We start from the raw sequence: 14,718 nt of genomic DNA, 5'->3' as shown, positions 1-14,718 counted from the left end.
CAATATCCAAAATAGGACCACAGTTGAAGAAAAGGTCTTCTTCATAAGCAAGATTTGCCAGTGAATCTGCAAATTGATTCCAATAATGTGGAATCACCTGAAGAGACACTCTCTCAAACTCCTCAAGCAGGGTCATCGCAGTTCGATGATACATACAAAGGATGGGATTCCGCACTGTGTATGTCCCATCCAATTGATTCAAGATCAACTAGGAATCCCCTTTTACTAACAACAGCCGAATACCACCTTGCTTGGAAATATGTAGTCCCATAATCAAGGCTTTATACTCCACCATATTGTTAGTGAATCCTACCCCGAGATAAGCAGCTAACTTCATCGTAACTCTACGTCGGGGATCTCGGATTACAACTCCAACACTCCCTTTTTTATTAGGGCCCCTGGACGCTCCGTCAAAATATAATGTGTACGTCCACAATGGGTTTACATAGCCTGCCATCATGAACTCCTCTATTCGTAATTATGATAGTCAAAATTTAACATGTTTAGAGGGTGAACTGACGGCTCCATCCCACCTTCTTCATTGAACTCAACAGGGATACTTGTCAACACTCGTAAGCAACGATGGTAGAAGACTTTGATCTCCCACACAAAGGTTCTGTCTTCTTGCTCAATCACTTTGTATCCTTTGCTCCACCAGATAAGTTTCCCCTGATGGTATCTCTGCTCCAGATATGGGTGCTCCAAATAAGGAATTAACCGCCCCATCAACCAGCTTTAAGCTCTTTTGCAGGCCTCAAATCAGCCCTAGCATGGACCTGCAATGCATTTTTCTGTGTTAGATACTCGAAAATAATAAGGTTTAATCTTATTAAGATTAACCTTATTTTTAAATTCTACTCCCTACAGATCAGCTAGTAGAGCCGTAGACCTAATTTTCCCTATCCTAACAATCTTGTAGGGGCCATTCCATCTAGGTTCCAGCTTCCCTCGAACAGCTCCCTACGCGCATCATAATACAGAACTAATTGCCCTTTTTTAAAGGTATACTTCTTTGCTTTAAGGTCGTGCAACTACTTCATCCGACGTTTAGCTAGCTCCTGGTGTAATAAGCTTTGCAATTTTAGTTCATTTAGGTGGGCTATGGTCATGAAATGCTCAAAGAGTGCATCCTTATCTCCCAAAGAGTGGTTAATTGCAAACCATATGGTTGGCAACTCGATTTCGAGGGGTAACACACACTCTTTCCCATAAACTAATTTAAATGGAGTATGGCCGATAGCTCGCTTGAACGTTGTATTGTACGCCCATACTGCCACATACAACTTCCTATCCCAGTCTCGTTTCTTCTCAGAGACTATTTTAGACAAGATACCCACAAGCTGCTTATTAGTACTTTCGACTTGTCCGTTGGCTTGTGGATTATAGGGGGTCATTTTACTATGCTTGATTTCCTGCGCGGAAGAAGGGAACCCTGGGCAGAAAGAGACTTCGGAATGCGTACGAAGCCGGGGGAAAGTTCGCTGAGCCAAAAAGCTACTGGGTCAATGGCTCCGAAACTAAAGGTGAGAGGAGCACATGCGGGAGCTTCTACTCCGAGTACGCGAGTGGACAACACCCCGAATCTTAACACCCAAGTTTTGATTAATTCCCTACATGAAAAGGATGCATTTGAGCATGTCTTTAATTCACGTAGGCAAGTTTGAATACATTGGAAAATGTATATATACTTGCATCGAATTACCAAGTAAGTTGCATGACGACTACTTGCATGGTCATGGTAGTTGCATTCTTGAACGCATATTGCATTAGATAAAGATGGATTTGTCTAAAGGCATTCTTGTTGCCTTGCGAAAAGAATAGCGCATAATGCACTTAGGTAATAATTTCCTAGCTGTGTTTCACATATAAAATCATCGTAGATGGACATTAAATAATGTCCAAATAGTCGCAATGCATGGAAAGGAAATTATGAACTTTGCAAATTGCATGCAAAGATGGTTACATTTTGGGTCGGGTTAAGTGCTAAAAGAAGGATTAAGTCAATGATGGACTCATAGCATTCGCTCATGCATAGAGTTCCTTTATCAAAGTTTGAATGCATCTCATTAAAAGTATTAAAGCTTTGACTTCATTGCATCAACGTAGGGCTTATACGAGTTAGTTTTGAATGTCAATCATTATAGTTTAGGGCAAGGAAAAGAATGATCTCTAAGTTGCATGAAACAGAATGTCTATGGTTTGAAGTTGCATACTCGCATGGAATGATGCATCTCACCTATCTCCCAGTTACTTGCATCTCTTAGGGGAAAATACTCACTAATTATAGAAGAATGTATTTGCATCTTTAAAGTGAGATCACCTTTACTCGTGGGTTGGATGGATTAACTAAGTAATCCGTATAGTTGAGTATCTCACATGAAAATCATAATGGTACGATTAGATTGCAAATAACGATCACCTCAAAATGCTAGGTAAGGGTTAAGTTACGTTGAAATTCTACCTAGTATCGCACTTGGGATGCCAATTTAGGACTTTCGATCCCAAAGATCCTACCCACATTCACGAAATGTTAGGGTTAGCTAATCGCCATGCAATAATGATCTAGAGTTCACACCCTAAGGATAAATTGAACAAATACTAGACTTCCGTATAAATTTAGGGGTTGGATTGGGTCAAGAGGACTCCCAAACCCTACATCTTGACCAAAGGTATTCTTGGCCAATGAATTCCATGTGATGGGAAAAATAATCCCACAAGCTAGTTGTGACACTTATCTCATGCAACAAGTTGCAACGTCGCATGGTTTTATGACCAAATTACAAAATGGTATTGCCACTCCTTAGAATAAGGTTGGCGAGTCCTAAGTACAAGTCAAATTATCTAGAGGATGAGTAGTCATCTTGCTACATCACCTTCCCTTGGGGCCGATTTGCCTAGTTAGAAAAATTATAAATTGCCTAGCAAGCAATTGACCAATCAAGTGAGGACAATAGGGCTGTCCAGGATTTATTGACCATAATATATGGAAACCTAATGTATTGATAATTTGGGTTATAAGGGTATAAACCCTAACCCAAGGAAAGAGGGTAAGCTAACAAGTCAGCTTACGAAACCCTTGGGATCTTGCCAAGTCGCGATTGATCCCGGATCGAATGTTGGATGTATTCGGAGAGAAGGATTCACACCTTAGCAGTTGGCTGTATAAACGACCACTAGAGTGTTTGTGCTTGTACACTTAGGAGCATTGTTTGTTCTTCTTTGCTCAAGGAACTAATGCTGGAAAATAACTAATGCTTCAGGTTGAAAGCCTAGAGGGAGAGGCAGTATTAGTTACCCCCAACTGTCTACTTGACCCTATCTAAGGGGATTGTTAGCCGCACTAGGTACGTGGACCAAACCCGCCGCGAGAGGTCTCTCCGTGGGTGCTACTTGGAGCAGGAGGACGCTTGGGTGCCAGGGGTTGCTTTTGCCGTAAATTCCTTGCCTCCGGGTCCTACACAAGAGGCTGACGTGACTCGAGATTGGATCTCGAGGTCCGCATACTAGTCAACGGGCGAAAACTTGGAATAGTGATCCTTGAGGATTGCTGGAATTGCCTTCGGGCGGATTATGGAATTGCCTTCGGGCGAATTATGGAATTGCCTTCGGGCGGATTATGGATTATCCTTCGGGTTGGATTATATGATGTATTACAAAGACTGATAAATAACAATCAAGTGTTGAAAAGGAACTTGTTTGACATTGTTTTTCTATGTCAGTGCCTAAGTTATGTGAAGGAACCAATGATTAATTGGTTAATTAAAGAAGCTGTTTTTGCTTGTCAAACTAAATGTGGTAGGTAATTAGATAACTAAAGCAACTTGAGGAAAGTGTGATGGATGTGACCATGGGTCTGTTCTACGAAAGGGTGGTCCCGGTTGGCCAAGAACTTTTCTCGAAGAAATTGACAGCAAGGTAACGATGACCTAGAATCTAGAGAGCTAGAGTCCCAATTTATACTGTTTTAGGGGAACAGAATAGGACTATGCCTTATGGGCAGAGAGGTCGAGCTTTGCATCCTCTCATTTCCCATTCTCCTTGAACCAAGTGTAGTATAAATCTGCTTCGACCCTGATGTTTTTGCGTAAAGTAGTTGGTCTGGGGCTCGACGTTAGTTACCTCCAAGGAACTTGACCATTAGGGAAACCTTGATTCAGGTCGATCCTAAGTGGGAATGGTCGGAATGCTTCCGCTTCATGGCAGACTCAGGAAGACCTAGATTGCAAACCCCGTGACATTCCGTGGGAGTGCCGAGTGGCGCTTTCTGGACTCTCTTCCCAATGGGCTGCTTAAACGTGTCCTACAAGTGGACAGGTGGACACGTTACAGTTGGTATCAGAGCCAACCAACGAGGATCTAATATTTACAAGGAAAGTTAATGAGGGAAAATAGAGCAAATGTTGCTGGCTTGTAGAGTCATGAAGCATGGAACAAATTCTTGGTGTTCCAGGTTATGTTTATGACTGCGATGCATGCTTCAGATTATCGACGGAGACTATGCATTATGAATATCCTAGACCGCATCTACAATCCTTCACCCCTCTACATGGAACAGAGATGGACGGGTGATTCAGGAATTTATTACATAGCTACCCACCACCAACTTGCGTACCTTCGGACCAACTTGAAGAGAATCAAGTGGATGGAAGACTTAAAGATCATGAAGCTGTTAATCTTTGTTGAGGCTCACGTAAACGCAACCCTATATGTCGACAATCGAAAGGTCAAGTAGAACAAGTATGGTACGAGAAAGTGACTCGAATAATCCCTGCTAACAGAATCATGGTGTTGGGACGTTATGAGAAAAACGGGTATCAAAGGAAAGGATACCCTAAGCTTCCTATGACCTATCGATTTCTGAAAATCCATGACCCCAATCCATATTATTACTCAATTCCCATAACTGAACGTAACACAATCTTATTCTTGCCAAATTGATGTGCCAATCAGCTTGTTCCATCTTCCAAAAAATAATTGTACTCAGAAAGGGCTATGCCCACATGAATGAATAAGATTTTTATTATTGTCTATCATGGCTCTAAGTGTTGATAAATGAGTTAAGTGATTAGGTCACTTGGCTAAAAGCTGAATTGGACATGAAATGTAATGTGAGAAACATTTAGCAAGTTTTTAACATAAAGAATTTTAATGCCTAGGCACAACCTCAAGTGCAGATTCCTAGTCCAACCCCTACACCAAGTACGGCTGTAATTCAGGAGAAGATGTTTCTTCTCAAACAAATCAAGCCACCAGAATTCAATGGTAAGGGAAGGACCATCCAAACTAATGCCAAGATCTGGATTGAATCCATGGAGGATTATTTCAAAGTAGCAGGTACTTCACCCGCTAACCAAGCAATGCTCGCCAAACTGAAGCTTACCGACGAAGCAAGACTTTGGTGGAAGCAATGGTGCACAGAACAAGGGATCTCAGAAGGGTTAGTTACTTGGGAGAAGCTTAAAAGAGCTGTGCGAGGGAGATATTTACCACCTGCCTACCGCACGCAGAGAAGATGAACGAGTTCTATGAGCTGAAACAGCTTGGACTATCCCTTGATGCTTACTATTCAAAATTCGTCTCTCTTAAAGTACGCGCCACAAATGGATATGACACAACAGGTGTCAAAGTTTTGTGGTGGATTAAACCCACCTATAAACACCCACCTGGAATCAATGAGCCCAACAGATCTACAGGATGCACTCATTCGAGATGCACCAATAATACAGGAGGTGCAGACCAAGTCGAGGAATAACAAGACTTGGTCATACAAGGATCAGAACAAGGGAGTGTATAGGTCCCAAGCTAAGAGAATGCAGGGCCAAAGTCAGGGACAAAGGAAAAAAGCTAGGACCAATATTGTCAATAATTTCATTCCTACCCAAGGTAACGGCCGTAATCTCCGTTGCTTCCATTGCAACGAGCTCGGTCACTTTAAAAGGCAGTGTCCCAAGCTAAGCGGAGGACAATGTCAAGGGCCATCCCAAGGAACCGCCCATGGCCAAGGAGCTGCTGTCATGGACAGAGGGAGAACCTCTAGTGTTGCCAACAAGGAGTTCTGTGATGAAGAAGACCCATCCATGGAAGTAGAAATTGAGAGGGCAATGATCCATGCCACTCTTCACAAGAAAGGCCCGAATCGCCAGTTCTCGGTGATTCAAATACCATCGGATTATCAAGGTAAAAGCGTCAAAACCTTGATTGATTGTGGCAGTACGCATTCCTTCATTTTACCAGTCTGTGCAAAAAGATTAGGAATAGCCACAAAAGATGCACCTGCCTTACTTGTGGAATTAGCAAATGGTCGTGAGGTCACTTGTACCAGGTAAACTACTAATGTGAAATTCCTACTGGGAGGAAAGTCGACTTCGGTCAGATTCAGGGTTATGAACCTAGGTGTCCACGAGTGTTTGCTCAGAATGGATTGGCTAATACCCAATGACGCCCACATTCACTGTGAAAAGGGCCAAGTTTCCTTTCGAAATTCTAAAGGGAAACTAGTCACAACTCAAGGAGAGGCTAGGAAGCCAAAGATTCAACTGGCCAAAGCAACAGGGATAATAAAAGGAGTTAGAAAAGGGCTACATGTCTATTTGATTAAGCTAAATAAGCTAGATCAGGATCAGGAATCTAGGGAAGAACCTTCATGGTTAAAGGAATACGCAGATGTATTTCTTGAAGAGCTGACAGAACTTCCTCCTCAAAGGGAAGTCGATCACAAAATCAAGCTAGCACAAGGAGCTACACCAATTGCAAAGAGACCATATAGAATGTCCATCCTGGAAGCAATTGAGCTGAAGGAGCAACTCAAGTAATTGTTAGACCAAGGTTACATCCATCCTAGCAGTTCGCCATGGGGAGCTCCAGTGTTGTTCCAAAAGAAGAAAGATGAAATGCTTCGGTTATGCATTGACTACAGAGGATTGAATTAATCAACCATTAAGAACAAATATCCCATACCAAGAATAGATGAACTTCTTGACCGCCTTCAAGGTGTGAAGATCTTCTCCAAGATTGATCTCATGTCTGGATATTATCAAATAAGAATCAAGGAAGATGATATCCCAAAGACGGCATTCAGCACAAGGTATGGACACTTTGAATTCCTAGTCATGTCATTCGGGCTGACAAATGCACCTGCTATCTTCTTCAACAGGTTAATGTAGGATATCTTTAGGCCCTATCTTGATGACTTCGTACTCGTCTTCTTTGACAATACCCTAGTTTACTCCAAACAGGAAGAAGATCATGAACCCTAGCTTCGCATTGTCCTTGAAACAATGAGGGCACACAAGTTTTATGCCAAGAAGAAGAACTGTGCATTTTTCAAGAGACAGATTGAATATTTGGGATTCATTGTATCAGTGGAAGGAATTTCAGTAGATTCGGCCAAGGTCAGAGACGTTCTAGAATGACCAACGCCAACACCTATCAAAGAAATACGTAGTTTTCTTGGTTTGACAGGATGGTACAGGGTCTTTATCAAAAACTATGCTTTGATTGCAGTGCCTTTGACTGATCTACTAAAGAAGCAAGTATCAATTGTATGGTCACTTGCTGAACAGTCCAGTTTTGACAAACTAAAGCAAAGCTTGGTACCAGCACCCATCCTGAAACTTTCGGATCTTAGTAAGGAGTTTGAAGTGATAATTGATGCTAGCACACTTGCCCTAGGATGTGTGCTTATGCAAGAAGGTCATCCTATAGCATACTCTTCAAGGAAACTAAAAAGCCATGAAAGGAATTATGCTACCCACGATCTAGAGATGTTGGCTGTCATTCATGCTCTCAAGCTTTGGAGACACTACTTGCTGGGTAACAAGTTTACCCTAGTGACGGATCATAAGAGTCTTAAATGGATTTTTACCCATAATGAGCTCAATATGAGGCAACGTTGATGGATTGAAGTGCTGGAAGAATATGACTTTGAAATCAAATACTGGCCTGGAAAGGAGAATGTAGTTTGAAATCAAATACTGGCCTAGAAAGGAGAATGTAGTTGCCGATGCACTCATTGTATGCCCATACTGCCACATACAACTTCCTGTCCCAGTCTTGTTTCTTCTCTGAGACTATTTTAGACAATATACCCACAAGCTGCTTATTAGTACTTTCGACTTGCCCATTGGCTTACGGATTATAGGGGGTTGTTTTGTTGTGCCTGATTTGCCAAGCTTCAGTCAGGATTTTGATCACTTTATTCAAAAAGTGGGTTCCACGGTCCGCGGACACTAGTTCCTTCAGTGGTCCGAAACAGTAGATAATCTATTCTAAGAGGAAACTTGCAGTCTCTTTTGTATTGTCTTGCCTTTTCGCCCACACTTCTAACCATTTTGTAAAATAATCAGTTGCTACTATAATGTACCTCTTCTGAGGCCACTCGCCTATGGTTAGACTTGTCACCCTGAGCCACTCACATTACACATCCCCCTCCTTAGGTGGAGCACCACCCTCTGTCCTTCCAAGCACCACCACCGCGTCCACCCACTGACTTCGGAGGCCCCCATCAACATCCATTACTTCTCCAACCAACCTTCCTTCCACTTTGCTTTAAGGTCCTGCAACTGCTTCATCCAACGTTTAGCTACCTCTTGGTGTAATAAGCTTTGCAATTTCAGCTCATCCAGCTGGGCTATGGTCGTGAAACATTCAAAGAGTGCATCCTCGTCTCCCAAAGAGTGGTTAATTGCAAACCATATGGTTGGCAACTCGATTTCAAGGGGTAACACACACTCTTCCCCATAAACTAATTTAAATGGAGTATGGCCGGTAGCTCACTTGAAGTAGACGACGGGGTGATAGGACCCACAAAGTCAATGCCCCACTTCTCAAATGGAAGGATAGCCATGATAGGCGTAAGTGGCCGTTTCCTATTCTCTCTACTGTCATGTCTTTGATAGGTATCACATCTCTTAACGTACTCAAAGAAATCTTGGAAGATGGATGGCCACCTATATCCAGCTCTTAAAGCTTTCTGTGCTGTCAACTATCCAGCAAAGTGCCCTCCACACGCAGAGTCATGGAACTCTTTCAAGATGAAAGGAACCTCGTTAGGCATCACACATCGGCAATAGATATCATCAACACCCTGCCGATGTAGTGTTCATGCGATCAAGGAAAACTTCAAAGTCTGTCGTTTGATTTTCCTCTGTTTTGATTTTGATAAACCAGCTCCAGTCTCTCCCATTGATAGATAATGTGTGATAGCAGCATACCAAGATGGGATAGAAGTTGTATCAATTTTAAACATTCCTTCAATATCACTTCCTTCAGCCAAAGTCTCTTTCGGCTCCCCGAAATCCACAAGGCATTCCACAATCCCCTAAAACCTCGGTGGTTTACTCTTAATCTTATAATCGAACTCCTGCAAAGTGATTAACCACTTTGCCAGATGATCAGCGGTTACAGCTTGTTCATAAGCAATCTAAGCCCTTTTGCCTTCGTATAGAAAACTACCTTCTCATAGAGGATGTAGTGCCTGAATTTTTTAGTTGCAAAGACCATTGCAAGGCACAACTTCTCCATGTAGGTGTAGTTAATTTCTGATGTGCCCAATTTTCGACTAGCAAAAGCTATCGGGTGATACCACTTTTCTTCCCAAATTCGGGCTAAATAGCAGTTGATACTATGCATGGTGGCTATTGAAAATATGTAAAATACCTTGCCTCTTTTAGGTGTTTTTAAAAATGGTGCTTTTACTACCTCCTGTTTCACATCCTCGAAAGCTACCTTACAAGGGTTGCTCCATGCAAATAGACAGCTAAAGGATAATAAGTTCGTTAGTGGCAATGTCCTTTCTGCCAAGGCATTTATAAACCTCCGATAGTACCCTACCGATGACAGAAAGCTATGTACCTCTTTTGGAGTGTGCGGTGGACTCATAACAACTATAACCTTGATCTTTTCAGGGTCAGTTGCGATCCCTACTGAACTGACCACATGGCCTAGCAATAGCCCATAAGGCACTCCAAAGACACACTTCCGTGGGTTTAGAGTGATACAAATTGTTTGCAGCGCTCAAAGCACTTTCTTAAGATAATCAACATCCTTTCCCTTACAGTGGCTCCCCCCAGGTCATCGATAAATACTTTCAACTCATCTAGGGAGATGTCACCAAAGGTCTTGTCTACTATTTGTTGCCATGATCCGGGTGCGTTGCACAAACCAAAGGCCATCATATGGTACACAAAAGTACCAAAGACAGTAATGAAAGTCATTTTTAACTTGCCCTCTTCTACAATTGCCATCTGGTTGTATCCTGCAAAGCAATCCATAAATGAATATATTTCCCTACCTGCTAATTGATCCAAAATCTGGTCAATAAATGGCAACGGGTAGTAATCCTTAACCGTCTGCTTATTCAGCTCTCTAAAATCTACACATAGTCGGATTTGGTTGTTTTTCTTCTTCTTGAAGACAACTGTTGAACACCATTGTGTGTGCTGTACAAGGAAGATTAAACCAGCTTTTTGTAACTTCTGTAACTCCTCAAACAGTCCGTCCCTCAATTCAAAAGGCATACGCCTTACTTTCTGATGCACAGGACGGCTGCCTTCTTTTACAGGAATAGTATAAACAGCCAGACTGGGAGGAATGCTTCTCAGCTCGTCATAACTCCAAGCAAAGATGTCGCGAAATTCTTGAATTAAGGAAACATGGAACCTAATTTAATTGGTCGCGAATCATTCGACGTGCCAAGATCCAACTCAATCACATCCGCGTCTCTTATCCTATCTTGCGGCTCTATCGGCTCATTTAGAGTTATCTGATAAATATCCTCTATAGTGGGCCCCTATTTAGATTCATCACTGGATGATGTCTCACTACCAAATGGATCATCTGTTGTTTCTAATTCAGTAGAGGATAAAGGAGCTCTCTCACTCTAAGGAGAGTAAGGGTAAGCATTGACTATTACTTGATTAGCACCTCTACCTAGAACCACTCGACCGGCGGGTATATCGACTTGACAGTCTGTTCGTAAGATCCAAGGCCTACCTCACAAGACTCGATAGCTAAGACGTCTTGCAAATCTTATCACCCTAAAGTCCAAGAAGCATTCTACACTTGCCACTGTATCATGGACTTTAGTAACACAACCTTCTAGTTGCCTTAGACTATCATCATCCATTCTAAGAAGGGTGGAGCCATCTTTTTGGATGCCTAGACCCAACCTCTTCATCAATTCTGAACTCATGATATTGACAGAGGACCCAATGTCCACGATAGCATGTTCCACTAATATTCCATTCACGTATGCTGGAACCCTAGGGTAATTCTTTTCAGCATGATCAAACCAATCTTCCCCTACTCATGCTATACCCAAAGGTTCTACAATATACCCAATACGCAGGATCTTGTTGAATTCCTTGCGTACTCCTGGAGATAATTTAATCAACTGTAAGAGGTTTACATCTGGTTTGACTTCGCAAAGAGAACTTGCTAAATAAAAATCATGATAGGCAGCCAAAGCTCTCTTTTCTCACCAAACCATTCTCTCTTTTGGTCTCGGGACCGGCTTTGGTGCTTCTTTTTTAGCTCTTACCTTCTTTCTTGGCACTTCCTCATCCTTCTTAGGATCGACTTTTCTGTCAACAGGCCTTAGAGGTCCACCTTCCATGCCAGGATTCAGGACTTGCATCCCCTTATCCCCTTGCTTAAGGTTTTCCTCGACCGGTTTTTCTTTATCTTTATCACCCTCTTTAGCCTTTTGGCCTCTTGTCACAGTTTGTAGGTTAGAGGTTTCAGTGCCATTGACGCGTACAGCCTCGATAAGGCTGGCTCCATTGCCTTGTGGCAACTCCTCTATAGTGGTCTTTCCCCTTTGTAGTATTTGTCTTGGTCCATCATTTTGCTGGAGGTTACTACCTTGTGCTCTATGATTAACTAGACCTAGCTGTTTACTCCCCTATTGGAGGGAACTAATCTTACTCCAACAGGTAGCGGCTAAGTGGCCCGACTTCCCACAATATTACATTTAACATTTGGACAGTTTCTAGGGAAATGTTTTCCGCCACACTACTTATAGCTGAATCTTGAGGGACCACCCTCTTCAGGACGTCGACTCCCTATCAGATTCTGCTGCTTCTTCAGGAAATTGACGTCAACAGCTATTTACCGATATTGTTCAAAAATCATGTCAGTGTAGTGCTTCATCATTCTTAAATCAATGCACACATTATTTTCCATCACACTGTGCAACAAATTGAGTGAACATAAAATTCCTATTTAACTATAGGGAAGTGTAAGCCTCAAGTACAATTATTTGAAAATAGATAGAGATTGGCTAGGATGATTTTCTTTTCAAGAGTTACATCAGTGCCAAGTTAGTAATTCCCTATTGGATTCGACTACAGGGACATAATAGTAATATGGATTGAGGGAATGGACTCTCAAGAAGTGATAAGTCATGGAAAGTTTAAGAAATCCCTGTTTTTGATAGCCATGATGTTCATTTTGCCCCATTACTTTAACTATGATTGCTAGCAGGACTTTGACCACCTCCTCATAGATATAGCAATTTTTTTCTACTTAACGATGTCTGATGTGTAGGGTCGAGTTCACACGTACCTCATGGAAGATGAATAACTTGATAATCTTCAAGTCCTCCAACCACTTTAGCCTCTTCACATTGTTTTTAAGATAGGCAAGTTGGTTGGCATCTATGTAATAGTATCCCATGCTCGAAGTCCAATGCCTTTCCACATACAATGGTGATGAGGGGTTGTAGAGCCAATCCAAGACCCCCATCATGTCAGATCATTTGCGATAGCTTGAGGAGTTCATAGCCGTCCTCAACATGATATGAAATACAAGAAACCTACTCCATGTCTCGTAAGTCTAGAAGCAGCAACAATCCACAGGTGAGTAAAAGGAAAAATATTTTCTAGTGAAAACATCACATCACTCTTCCCAATCTATCCTAATTGTTTTATTCGTTGGTTCGCTCTAATACCAAGTATAATGTGCTCAACTGTCCAAGTATGTTTTTGCGGCCCATTGAGAAACGAGTCTAAGCATTGCTGCCTGGCACTCCCTTGGAATGTTTTGAGGTCTGCCACCTAGGCTTTCTTGAGTCCACTTGACAACGAAACGTTCGTGATCTAACCCACTAGGATCGCGACCTAAAATTCTCGTGGTCAAGGTCTCCTCACAGCATTCTAGCATCGAGTCATGGACATCCTACTTTATGCAAAGATACCCAAGCTGAAGTAGATCCATGCCGCACTTGGTTCAAAGAGAATGGGAAATTGAAATGCCCAAGGATCCACCAAAATCTGTCAGAGAACCAGGCCTCGAAGCGGCATCTACAATGCCCGATCCATGAAAATTTTCAAAAGAGAGTGCTCTCAACCATCACACAAGAACACAAGCTCACAGAAAATCTCACAATGATCTGCATCTTCACTCTCATCCTCATCATAATCCATGAAAAAATTGAAGCACAAGAGGAGGTGAGAGGTCAAGTTTGAGCTCGAGAAAGAGAGAGAGAGAAAAGAAAGAATGCGTGCAAGATAAGGGTGAGAGGTGGTTACATCACCCCCAACCACCTTTCTTCGCACGACCCCTTCAACTTCTCTTTTCTTTTATTATTATTAAAAATGCTTTACATTATCTTCTAGACCTTTGAACTAGGTCTTTAAGCTAAAATGAAAAGAAGTAGAACCAACACACCCATCTCATGTGGAAGGTTTTTTTTACCATGGTTTTATAATTGCGGATTGGCTAATAACCATGGCATGATACATTCTTTTGGATTTGACTTGAAGAGCAAAATACGTATGTAAGACAAAATGTTACATTGAAGCTCAAAAATTATGTCAAAAATAGCACATCTTGGGGGGTTAACATTTCTCCTCCGCTTGAATTGCGAACGTCCTCGTGAGCACATGGAAGAAAGCTTTGCCTTCAAATTAGCACTTCAAACATGTTGAAAAATCCACATCACGAACACTTCACTTCACTTTGCCTTGGGACCACCTCCATCAGTACCCGTCCCAAATTTACTTCAACTGAACTCTTCAAAGCTTTACTTCTTCCTTAACTTTCCTTTGCTTTTGGATTTCAAAAGAGCAAAGCAAACTTCCTCCCATATGAACACAAGAAAGGTCATAATCTTCCACAAGGAGTTATGAGAACACCCACCATTGAAGCACTCAAAACTCCATGGATAAACTCCATGGATTGAACCCCAATCACAAGATTAAACATTGCAGATTACCCTCGCAATAGATATGACATTCAAGTGCTCCTCCCGCTTGCTTCCACAAAGGCATGAGTGTGGATGTTTTACATTGATAATTAATTAGACCTACCTAATTGCAAGTGTGAGGTGTTAAGAGTTTAGAAGATTGGGGTAGCTTCACATCAGAAATGAAACTTTAGGTTTTTTGTTTAGAAGAAGCATCCTGCCATTGCTATGCTCTCGAATTTGTCAATGTTTAGAGCGTGGAGGCAAATAACACCATTGCTGTGGGATTGCAGGGATCGAGGAGGGCACCGACAAGGCTGGATTGCTCGGGAAACATCCATGACAGGCTCCATGGATCGACGATGACATCACGTTTGCAGGGCACGCTGCCTTCCTTTGCAAGATCCTACGTTGCCGATGCCCAGACGTCGACTACAGAAGACCTTTTGCTCCCTCCATATGTTTCTTCTTATTTTCCTCTTTTTTTTTCTTTCTTCCTTCGATGTTCTTCTTCTTCTTATCTATTGGCCTGG

This window comes from Lygodium microphyllum, chromosome 22 (genome assembly GCF_053477565.2).
Source record: "Lygodium microphyllum isolate KBCC chromosome 22, Lygodium_microphyllum_v1.1.10, whole genome shotgun sequence".
Taxonomy (NCBI): domain Eukaryota; kingdom Viridiplantae; phylum Streptophyta; class Polypodiopsida; order Schizaeales; family Lygodiaceae; genus Lygodium; species Lygodium microphyllum.
Note: the sequence above shows the minus strand (reverse complement) of the source record.